Source organism: Bacillus rossius, chromosome 1 (genome assembly GCF_032445375.1).
Source record: "Bacillus rossius redtenbacheri isolate Brsri chromosome 1, Brsri_v3, whole genome shotgun sequence".
NCBI classification, from domain to species: Eukaryota; Metazoa; Arthropoda; class Insecta; order Phasmatodea; family Bacillidae; genus Bacillus; species Bacillus rossius.
This window is the reverse complement of record NC_086330.1, coordinates 189,276,084-189,288,569: the sequence shown is the minus strand read 5'-3', so window position 1 is coordinate 189,288,569 and position 12,486 is coordinate 189,276,084. Positions and strand designations below refer to the sequence as shown.

The 12,486-nt window shown below is 38.0% G+C and overlaps 1 protein-coding gene across 2 annotated transcripts in view; it reads left to right on the top strand.

Annotated features, from left to right (window-relative positions):
- The window catches only part of LOC134527159 (bumetanide-sensitive sodium-(potassium)-chloride cotransporter-like), a 940,416-nt gene that overhangs the window by 808,294 nt on the left and 119,636 nt on the right, over positions 1–12,486 (top strand). The gene's annotated exons all lie outside the window — the stretch shown is intronic.

The window sequence follows — 12,486 nt, the reverse complement described above, 5'->3', positions numbered from 1 at the left end:
GAGTCCTCCAGCAGCCGAAAACAAGATGGTGGCAATGACCTCTAGCAGGTTGTAGGTGCTGGTAGCATGTACTGAACACAAAATGTCGGATCCATTTTGGTCTTAAAGGTCAAAGTCAAATTTCAAAGTCAAGGTAAAATTTCAAGGTCAAGGTCAAAATTCAAAGTCAAGGTCAAATTTAAAGGTCAATAAAAATTTAAGGTCAATGTCAAAATTCAAGGGCAAGGTCAAATGTCAAGGCAAAGTTCAAGGTCAAGGTCGAAGTTCAAGGTCAAAGTTCAAGGTTATAGTTCAAGGTCAAGGTCAAATTTAAAGTACAAGGTCAAAGTTCAAGGTCATGGCCAAAGTTCAAGGTCAAAGGTCAAAGATCAGAAGGATCTGTGTTTTTTTTCTCTTAGCGGTTTTGAACCAAGGACAGGAATCGATCTAATCAAACAGTTTCTAATAAGTAAAATTTTTAATGAATTTTGGAATATTCCCGAATTTCTAGCATTTAATTTATGGATTTTCAAGATGGATGCCATAACAAAAAACAGCAAAGGTGTTTTTAAAGAATTTTATTATTTAATTCGATTAATTATTTTATTTTATTTTTTATAAAAATTCATGATTTTCTAACTTAAAAATTACGGACTTTCAAGATGGTGGACATGACGTAATACTGGGTGACAATGTATATACTTTGATATAAGTGGTAGAGGAAGTCAGTCTGCCAGCAGCCACTATTGAGGAAAGAGCCTGTCGCCAATTTTTTGCACTTACCAGGTTCGAACCGAGGACTCAATGCTCTATACCGTAAATGTATGTTTTTAAAATATTTTTTATTAAAATTTTACTAATGATTTTTTTTATAAATTTAATTTTTTTTCATTAAAATCGGATAATAAATAAAGTTTTTCAAGATGGCGGACGTAACGGAAATTGCAATGGTGACGTCATAATCCAAGATGGCTGTCATGGTATCCTTATTCCTAGAAATGGCTTATCGAAGGCTTCAGACATGGATGCTTAAACCGTTTTTAGGATCTTGTGTTCTTTCTAAGGCAAATGAGTTTTGAGGATTTTCGAAATCCTATTTTTTAAATTGTGATCTTTTTCGAGGATTTGTTGGCGTATTTTTTTTCCAAAAAAAATTGAAATTTTGGCGAATTTTGAAGAATTTTGGGTAAATTTTGGAAAATATAGGCAAATTTTGAATGTCAAAGGTCAATGTCACAATCAACCATGATGGCCGCCGGGACGTCACATTCAGAGATGTGGCTCGGCAACCGGCACCACACCCAGAACCAGTGTCCCAGCTCCGGCCACACTATACTACTATTATAGCAGTTGTTGATTTCGTTGTGAATGATTATTTACTTCGTGTACAAGTTGTTATGTTTGTTGTTACAGAGCGGGAACCCGTGCTAGTGGCTAGTACATCCACTGCTTATGGTGTAAATCCTTTTGATATTTCTCATGCAATAGGAAAAGTACTTAGTGACGAGGAAATTTAAACATCTGACGGAGTCCTTAGAACCACCTCGCAATTTTGAAAATCCAGAGCAGAGAGAGGGTGGACAAAAAAGAAAGTTCCAATCTGATTGGCTGAAGGAATAAATACTCTTGGCTAGTCTATAGCCACCAACAGAATGGTGCACATTGTTTGTCTTGTGTACTATTTTCTGGTCCAGATAGTGGAGGCAAGTATTCTGTGGCTCTAGGATCTTTATTCACGCGTCCACTTTGCAAATATAAAAAGGCATTATAAATATTCAGAAACCATTCCGCTACCGATTACCACAACATGGCTGTGTTAAAAAGTACATATTTCAAAAGTTCGTATGAAAACCCTGAAAAGGCTATCAATATTGTAATCGAAACTGAGAACCTGAAAATAATTAAATCAAATAGAGATTCCTATAGTAAAGACGATAATTATGTGTGGTCGAGAAGATGTACCGTTCAGAGGCCACCGAGATGATGACACATTGAGTGATGAAATCAGCCAAGGGAAATTTCGAGTACTTAAAAAATTTCGCATTGACCCAGGTGATTCATCTCTCCAAAAACATTTAGAGAGAACACCGAAATATGCTACATATCTGAGCAAAACAACACATAATGAAAACGTTACTCGACAAAGTCAAAGAAGCAAAATACTATGCTGTCCTTGGCGACGAAACAACGGATGCCAGTGGAACAGAACAACTCAGTGTATGTATCAGGTATTTGAATATAAAAAAGAGCACAATTCACGAAGAGTTGATATGCTATCTATCTGCAACTGATTTGAATGGTGCTGCATTAAGCTATCAAACCGTTCAACAATTAAATAAAGCTGGCCTACAACTTGAGAATTTGAGAGGTCATGGTTATGACGGAGGTTCCAACATGTCTGGGAAGTTTAGTGGTGTTTAATCACGAATAAAGCAGCTCCAACCGCTAGCGACTTATATGCATTGTGCATCACACAAACTAAACCTAGCTATAGTGAATGCTTGCAGCTTGCATAGTGTTCGGTATACGATGGGAGTTGTAAGTAGTGTTACCAATTTTGTGCGTGACTCAGAAAAAAAGATTGGAACTTATTAAGCATGCTATTCTTGAAAAAACATCCAGTGGCGAAAAAAGTTAAGTTGCAAAGTCTTAGTGACACACGCTGGCTTGAAAGGCATGATGCACTCCTTCAATTCAAAGAGCTCTTTGACACTATTGTACAGTTCCTTGAAGAAATGGACAGAACTTCTCAGTCATGGAAAAGTGCAAGTCTTCTGGCTTCTATTCAACAATTCGACTTTGTTTTACCTTTGACAGTAACCACCGCTGTATTTGAAATTACTGTTTCACTTTCACGGCAACTTCAGGCTGTTGCATTAGATCTTAACCTTTTCTATGAGATGGTAGACAGTGTAATAAGAACGTTGGAAAGGTACAGAGAAACTAAATATGAAGAAAATTTCCAAGAGGCAAGTTGTATTGTAGAACCGTTGGACATTCCAGTGCAGGCACCCAGAATTTCCAAACGTTCAACTCATCGCAAAAATATAGAAGTACCTGATGCTAAGGAATACTACAGGTAAAATAAACCTTTAACACATACACATGCTTTTTGCTTTGATGTAGCATTTATTTCATTTCTGTTCTGTTCTTTCGAGCTCGAGAATAATGTCATGTCGTGTTTTGTTTCAGATTGAATGTATTCCTTCATTTCATTGATTATGTATTGGGACAGTTGAGGAGTCGCTTTTCAAGAGCAGAACACTCTTCAATTCTGGACGTGTTTACTTGTTTACCCTTGTACCATCATAAAAACGGAAAATTTGAATTCGGTAGTGGCAGCTGCAAGTATTTACACCAGTGACTTGCCACATCCTCTCTCTTTATCGGAAGAAATAACTCTTTGGAGGGAGCTTTGGAGAGACAGGGAACATCTCCCCCAAACTGCAACAGAGGCACTTCAAGAGACAAATGAGTTTTTCCCAAATATAAAAGTTCTTTTGCGAATTCTCGCTACAATACCAGTTTCCACTTCTAGTGTGGAGCACAGCTTCTCTTCGCTTCACTTATAAAATCGTACCTTCGTACGACAATGACGGAAGAGAGGTTGAACGGTTTGGCTGCCATGTATATTCACCAAGATATATCTGGCAGCCTACAACCTGACGAAGTCATTGAAGAATTTGTTAAACTTTATCCGAGGAGACTCGCTATGCGTTAAATGAGCAAATTAAATGTGGTGTGCTAATTGTTATTTCAGTGTTCACCTTGATAAGTCCTACTTGTACCACTACAGTGTGACATACGTTAAACTGTCTATTTATTAGTTTATGTATGTTTGTACTAGTTATGCCACGAAATTATGAATGTTTTTAATGTGTTAAGTTGAAATTGGTCAGATATGTGAAACTCTGAAATAGTGTCTTGTATGTATTTTAGTGTTAAGGTCTTACCTCTATGATTGTTGATTGGGAATAATAAAAAAAATTCAAACTTATGATTATGTAGAGTGGTTTTCCTTTTAAAAAAGACAGTTAGGCAAGATTATTAAATGTTGCATATTATGGAATTGCGATTTTGCTATGCAAGTTGTGATAGGCTAAATCACGAAAGTTGAGTAAGTCAAAATATCCATATTTTCTCACTGTGGCTATAAATGATTAAATGAACACATAGGCATACAGCACTACATTTCCATTTTGTGTGATGGATATTTTTCAACATATAATTTGTAATAACTTCAAATTATGACGTAAAAAATAATTAAACATTTAACATTTGTCGTATTTTACAAATTGAAAAACGATATTTTTTTGTAGTGAAAGTAGACTTTGTCATTTAAGATAACTATTTGTGCTACAAAATAAAATCACTAGTTAATCAAGTCATTTGTAACTTAGTAGTCTTGGATTTTTAAGATGATATGCTGCACGATTTAAATTAAACGGACTCACATAATTTCTAAAAAATTCTTGTTAAAACTAATGAGGACTAAGAAATATTTTGAATAATATTTGAATGCATTTTTGCAACACTTAATCAGTGTGATCTAAACACACATGAATTATTATTCAGGTGTATTGTTTTTACATTTTGGTTGTTATAATGAATATTTATCCTTTTGTGGAGTAAATAATTAACAATTTATGTGGAAAGACATTTGCCTAGCTTAAATTGGTGTTTATAAAATTTTAAACCATTTTTTTGGTCTTTCGTTTGATGTGTCAAAGTAAATGCTAAAATATTTAAAATTAATTTTGCTTCAGTTCCCATTAACAAGTGTTTCTGTAAGTTTAGTTAAACATACAGAAATATATATATAAATTAAATCACATATACATAGTTCAGGGTAGGGGGAAATATGTCACACTAACTTTGGGTGTCAGATAGTTAACGTCACATTGCCCTCAGCTGGGTCAAGGCCCCCCTCCCCCCAAACTAAAATCCTGGATACACCACTGGTGAGTTGGTAAGGGGTGACGAGGAGAGAAAGCGGTGTGAAGACAAATCCCGCGGCCACTGAAACTTATGACGTCTGGGATACAAAGTTATTGTGCATGTTTTCATAGCCTATGTCGGGTGTTGCAGTTATTGGATCCTGGTACAGGCGAAGGAGTGGTAGCGTGACATCATCACGTGATGCAGAGCAATCGTGACTTAGCAGGTCCCATAAATTGTCCTGAGCTGCATACCTACACCTTCCCGAAATGTTCGCACTATTTAATTACCGCAATAAGGTTTCCTAGGCTTCTGTTCGCCCCACATACAGGCGCCATTTGAAATCACCCGTGGTATTGTATCAAAAACCTTGGAGTGAACTCAGTGTGACGGATGCAAATTTCTACAAAGATCACCAGGCTAGTCTCCAAAGCTAAACAAGAGAGAGGAGTGGGTCGTCAGCCCCGTGTGGTACAGTGAGTTTGAGGCTGCAATAGTTTGTGACCTATTATAACTTTTATTGCAGTACTCCCCTTCTCAGCTTAAGATGCTGATGCCTAACTAGCATGGACTGGTAAAAAAAGACTACAAATAATTAAAACTGTTTGGTCAATAGAATTTAATCACATGCATTGGCGCATTACACACTATTAAAACAATGTACTGTAAACACCTGTGACCTGAATCTGCAGCAATATCTTTAACCACGCATCCCGCGGACAGTGTGCCAGATACCATTAACTAGTCAGTCCCGTGGAGTGGGTTTTATACAAAAATAGCAGTATAGAATAATAGTGCAGTCAGTAACTGTGTGCGCGACACAATTACCCGCAGATCTCGGACAGGATTCGGTCAGTTCCGTACATAAGCAAACCGCATGCGAGAGGGTCACCCGACCGTTAAATCTGTAATCAAAAATATTTAATCACTTACCGTGAAATGGTTCGTAGTCATGTTGGTTAGCATAGACCAAGGCAATTACTCATGGAACAGAACGACTCGATCAAAGTTGCAACATTGAAGGCTCTCCCGCGATGTGAAACAAGTGTGCTCCGGACTGCAGCAGGATGCAAACTGCTGGAGACGGGGAAGGTGCATTAGAGGGGCGGAAGCATCCTCTCATGCCAATTCCAGGCAAACAAAACTGAACTTTTCTTACTTAGACTTACAGACTAAGAGTCTTACAGCGTTGCTTCATAATCAAATGGCATTGTAAATTAATTTAACAGATTTAATGATTTACAATATTATTTATTTTATGAATAATTATTGGTTGTTAGAGTCAAATGGAATAATGTTCGTCACTTGCAAGAACTATTCCATTTAATATTACATACTTTAACTTCCCCTGTCAAATAGTGCTAAAGGCGATACCCACAAATAACGAGTGTTGATTTACCATAATACTCTGAAGGAGCCACACAACATGCTTACAGTGAACTTCCCTTTTTTGAGGTTTTCACCAGTTTAAAATTATATATATTCTTACGGGGGAATTCACTGGGTACTTCCTACTGTCGTCCAAAGACCCTGCGCAGACACCAGTGGGGACGGATATTAATGGGTTGGGGACGGGGCTTGATGACAATAGCAGGAACAACATCGCCACAAAAATATTGATATGGAAGAAAATTAATTTCATGCACTGACCATGCCGCACTTAAGTGACTGTTACAGTTTAAAAATACAGATGAACAACTTGATTGTGTATTGAATAGATAAAGCATAATGATTGTCAGATATAATATAGGAAAGGCCGAATTCACAGCAATGCTGATGCTCTCTCCCGAATACCTTGCAAAGTAGACTGCGACCAATGCAAAAGAGCAGAGAAAAATGAGGGAATCGAAGAAATTCGGTGAACAATCATAACTAACAGGGAACTTAAATGGGATGTCCGCTTGAAATCAGCACAGTAACAAGAACCTTACCTGGTCCCCAATATAAGCTGTCTAGATTATAGTACTGAATATTCCATTATGGCATGAGATATTCAGTGACCGAAGATCTGTGAAAGTTTATTGGGCACAGTGGGATTCCTTAAGCATGGTGAATGGTCTGCTAATGAAGGCATGGGAGAATCCAAATAGGTAGTAGTTGCCATGCAACTACTCCTTCCAATAAGTCTAGTAGCAGAGGTGTTGAAGGAAATCCATAATGGTACCTCTGGCGGTCACCTAGGGTGAACAAAATTCTAGCCAAGATCAGCCAACACTATTATTGGTTGAAGTGTCGCCAGGATGTGGAGGCTTGGTGTAGACAATGTGAAGTATGCTGGGCTATAAAAGGGCCACAACACCAGAGTCATGGGAAAATGAAGGCCTGCAATGTGGGAACCCCTTTTGAGAGGATACCCTTTGATATCGCTGGACCATTTTCCAATATTAAAGATGGTAACCTGTATATTCTGGTAGCACTGTATTACTTCAGTAAGTGGCCAGAGGTTTATGCACTTCCTAACTAAGAAGCCACTATCATTGAGGATGCACTAGTATACAACTTAGTTTGCAGATTTGTGATACCAGTGGAGCTCCACGAAGAACAAAGCCGCAATTTTGAGTCGACAGCATATCGGAGGGAGAAGGGGTTTTTGTGTGCGGGGAATAAATAAAACAGGGACTAGAGCCCTACATCCTGAGTCCAATGGCATGGTAGAGATGTTAAAACAAAATCTCGAGGAACATTTTGCCATGGTTTTGGCCAACCATTAACAGGATTGGGATCAACATATCCAGTTATCCCTGATGGTATATAGGACTACCATCCATGACTCCATCAGGCTGATGCCTGCGAGTATTGTGTTGGAAAAGGAGTTGAAACTGCCCTGTGACATTAAGTTCGGCCATTATCGCTAAGAGGCGATCAGCACCGCTGACTATGCCAATCGTCTGGAGGAGTGTATAGCACTTATACACGATCAAGCTCTTAAGAACCTCCAATTAATGACAAACCAAAAGAAGATGATGTATGACCTGAAGGCTAACTCGACTGGTTTACAGGAATGCGATTTGGTGTGCCTGTAAAACCCGCAGCAAAGGAAGGGCTGGTGTCCTAAATTCAAGTGGCATGGAAAGGCTCATATGAAGTTCTGAAATCGATAAATAATGTGGTCGATCACATTTAGGGGGCTAAGAGAGAACGAATATATTATGTTTGTACCGATTGAGAGAATATGTCAGAAGAACTGTGTTACCTGTTCGGGATGAAGAGGTTTAAGGAGAGGCAGTGTTACGAGTGTTGGGTGGCTAGGGCGAGATACGCGCCAGGTGTCTGATGGCCCCAGATGGCCGGACATCGTGCGTACACACGTTTGGAGATTATAGTGGCCCGGCCTCACCACCCCCTATCCCTGCACCATCCTTCCTCGGTGCTATTATCTATCTGAAGAGGTCTTCTCCACGAAGATATGTGCTCGCGCGCCGGCCGCCTCCCGTCCTTTCCCTCTCCTTCACCGTCGCAGTGCTGTGATGTCACTTTGTGTGTGTATCACCCCATTTATGGTTGGCGCATGTGTATGCGCTGTGGTGCGTGCGTAAGGCATAAAAACAAGTGTCGGCGAGGCTTCCGCCTTCTTCTTGTAATCTCATATATACTTTCCGAATGTATGCCAATAAAGTTTTTAACATTTGCTTGGTGTTACGGCTGTATTTGCATGCCCGGTAGCTTAACCAGCACCTTTCATAGTTACTCGTCAAGATAATGATAATTTAAAGAAAGTGATATACGAATTTTGTCAATAATATGATGGGTTCCACTTCAAATATGTTTAAGGTTGTGATGTAATCTTCCAGTGTGTTTTACTTTGTGACTGTAAGGAGTATAAATAATAAATTACTAATATGCGTTAAGAACTATTGTATTTAAGAATGGGTGTCACAGAATCTATATATGAAAGATTAGATAATATGACCAATCTGACACTAATATGTTAATTCATTAAACAAACTTAAATCATTAACTATATGTGTTTGTTAGTGAGATTCCTAACAACCCAGTGTTTTACTAAACCCTGTTAACGTCGCAAATATGTTATATTTTAATAAGGTACTTTTCCTAAAGTATATATAAAGTAGACACATCACTGGGGAGGGACATCACACGGTTCTCAGTCGGTAGAAGCTAGGAGTTCTTCTTCAGGACTACTAGGTAGTTCCCTCGTGGACTGCAGCTAGGAGGCGTATACTGGAATGGACTAATAGACTACGGCTGGCTATAGTTGTTCTGGAACTAGGCCTCCACCAATCCAGTCGGCTTCTGAAAAGTTTAAGTAATGGGAACGGTCTCACCGAATAGAAGACAGATTAATCATCGGTCTAGACGTTGGCTTATCGACGACCCATGTTGTAGGTCGTTTCGCAGGAACCATTCATCAAGACATCACATTGGCGGGTTGGAATAGATTAAATTTAATAAATATTCAAACCATGCATATCACAAGATAGAATTATATTCTTAGAATATCTATCGTCCATGTAAAACGCCTAAATATGTAAGAGAACACAAACTAGCACCAGGCCTTAGCTCATTTCACCATGGTCGACTATTACATTCTTTATCCACTGTACACGGCCATATTTTCTTTAATCTCCTTGTAGCAACCCCAGGCGAAAAACAAAGAAGACACAACACAGCAAAGACAGCGATGTGGATTTGGTTATTTTGTCTATGACATAATGCTTGGTTCATGAACTGTACCCAAACTGAATACTATCCCAAGGCAATGTGTAGATGATCAAATAGAAACAAGCCTAGGAGTTTGGATTAAATCATTAAATCAAAAAGTGTATCCTGGGTGTTAGAACTCACTTTTAAATATAAACTAAATAATATGTACATAAAACATGAATAATAATAATATAATACAAATAATAACTGTAAATACTCTGAGTAGTAACAGAGCTCTCCAAAATGTTTATCGATTAATTAAAGCTGATTATCGAAAACATTTTACTGAACATAATCATCTTGCAGAATATAATCCTTGGATTAACTCAGTGCATATGAGTTAGTCAGTCTCTTAGTGTTTGTACATATCATGACATGTCTTTAGTTGAATTCAAAACATAGATACAGTAATCTTACTCATTCAGATAAAATAATATAAGGTCTGGAACAATCTTCACTTAAAATAAGGCAAATTACAATACCCTTAAAATAAACATGACAAACAAACATACCATGATTCTGTGACACCATATACATAACATGACAAGTGACCATACACAATATGATATACATGCAAATACTTACATTTAAAGTAACAATATCGTAGCTTACAATTTCTCGATCTCAAAAATCAGAGTTAATAGTGGTGGAAACATGTACATAACTGTTGAACGAATAACTCCGAAAACAATACTATTATTCTCAAGTTAATTAACAGTGTGAAGAACATTCAATCCTCTGAATAATTCGTGTTTATACGTTCAGAGTTTAATACTGGCACTTCTTTGTCACCTTTCAAATTAAAGTAGTTTAAAATCGAGTTCGTGCGGTGATATCACTCCTAACAGGGTCCATAAAATTTTACCTCGTTCAGTTCTATAGATAAAATTTTATCACTACATTTGGGATTCTTTACACTGGGTTGTTTCCATTAATTTTTTTTTCTTCGTAGTAAACAGGACTGGTTTTATCAAATTTATTTATTAATGTATGAGTGAGAAGGATAAACAGAGAAACTTCATCAACAATGTGAGTATAATCCCTGCAGCAAGGTAAGTGTACTGTAACTCAGGTAGCTGTGTAAAGTTTATGACAAAACGATCAAGTGTTCAATCCAATGGGTACCGTGGAAAACAAAGTAAGGGTTTCCTTGCAATAAGAAACCTAATGGTGTAGGGTATATCATGAAGTTAGAGCTCGTATGTAGAAAATAGTGTGACTATAAAGTAATTCTCTCTCAGCGTATTTTAGATATCGTTGACGTGCCAGCTAAGCTACCTAGAGCAACCTTTTCTCTCTTGTAAACAGAAGTGTCTTGAGGTGGGACATGAATTTCTACAGTAGATATAGTCTTCAGTGAAGTCGACGATTGGTAGAAAGAAGTAATTTCAAAACTAACTTGACGTCTTATAGGACAAATAATCATGCGGCATGGCTCAAATATGCACATCGGGCTAATAAATAAAAAAAACCATACAAGTCCGCACTGGCAGACACGCTCAGTGGACTAATGAATCATCGTCGAAGTGCTCCAGGCACACAATATATCCACACCGGTACACACAACTCAGTGGACAAATACGTACTTAGCCGTTCCGATGTGTTATAGCTTCAGCGATGCAGCGTATTAATAAATGACTGCTAAATAACATTTCTACTTCCTGTCTTCATTCACATCAACTATGATTACATGCCTACTCAAACGATATGATTTTCCTCTCGACTTTTACTTAACTGGCTGCTTGTACAGGCGTAGCTGCATCAAGTTGTAGTTACCTACTATCTCTTCGCTGTTAACTGACTTGAGAGTGTAACAATTCTCTTGTATTTTGTCACATACTACATACGGTCCTTCATAAAGCAAAAATAGTTTCTTAGTAACATTTTCCCATAGTTTACTGATCGGGTTAGTCTTCTTAAGAACTTTATCTCCTACACTGAGCTTAGTAATCCGCTTCTGCTGATTCTTGCTCCTTTTCTCTGCTGCGAGATGTAGACGGGCTATAACAAATGTTTCTATTTGTTCTCGTAGCTCTTCCGTATCCTTTACTATTTTTTCATGTCCCTCTTGGTATTTGCAGATTTCGGGTAGAATTAACGTGTATAGCGCCTCCGAACGTTCGGTTGTTAATATTTCTCTGGGAGTTAATCCAGTGGAAGAGTGGATAGTGTTGTTCAGAATGCATTCTACGAACGGAATATGATCTCGCCAACTCTGTTGTGATCTATAACAATAGGTTCGCAACATGCAACCAAGATTCCGCATCTGCCGTTCTACCGGGTTACTTTGAGGGTGGCGGACAGACGAGGTAGTAGGTTTTATACCTAGATTCCTTTAACCTTGTTTCCAGGTGTTGCTCATAAATTGTGTGGCTTTATCGGATAAAATGCAATCAGGTTTCCCAACCTCGGATATAAAAGACTTCATTTTTGAAAATACGATACTTGCAGTATCTCTTACAATTGTGTAAAGTTTTGTATATTTCGAAAAAATATCCATAATTACTACAACATATTTTACCCCTGCTTTGGAGGTGGGTAAAGGACCGAATAAATCTATTGATACCAATTGTAGAGGTTTGGTGGGCAAAATGGGCTCGTAAATACCTTCCATCGATGATTGTGCATGTTTAGACTTCTGGCATAAGTCACAGCTGGTTACGACCTTGTAAACTGATTTCTGTAAATTACTACAGTAAATTTGCCGATGCAGGGCTTCGAATAACTTGTGTGAACCTATGTGTCCTAAGAGTTCATGCATTTCCCAAATGATAGTGTTTAAGCTGTTAGCCGGTATTATTGGTTTCCAATAATTTTCTATTGGTGATTTAGGGGTAGTACGTCGAAACAAAATGCCTTCCTCGGATATACTGTATAGTCTGTGTATTTTGTGAAGCGGTGGTA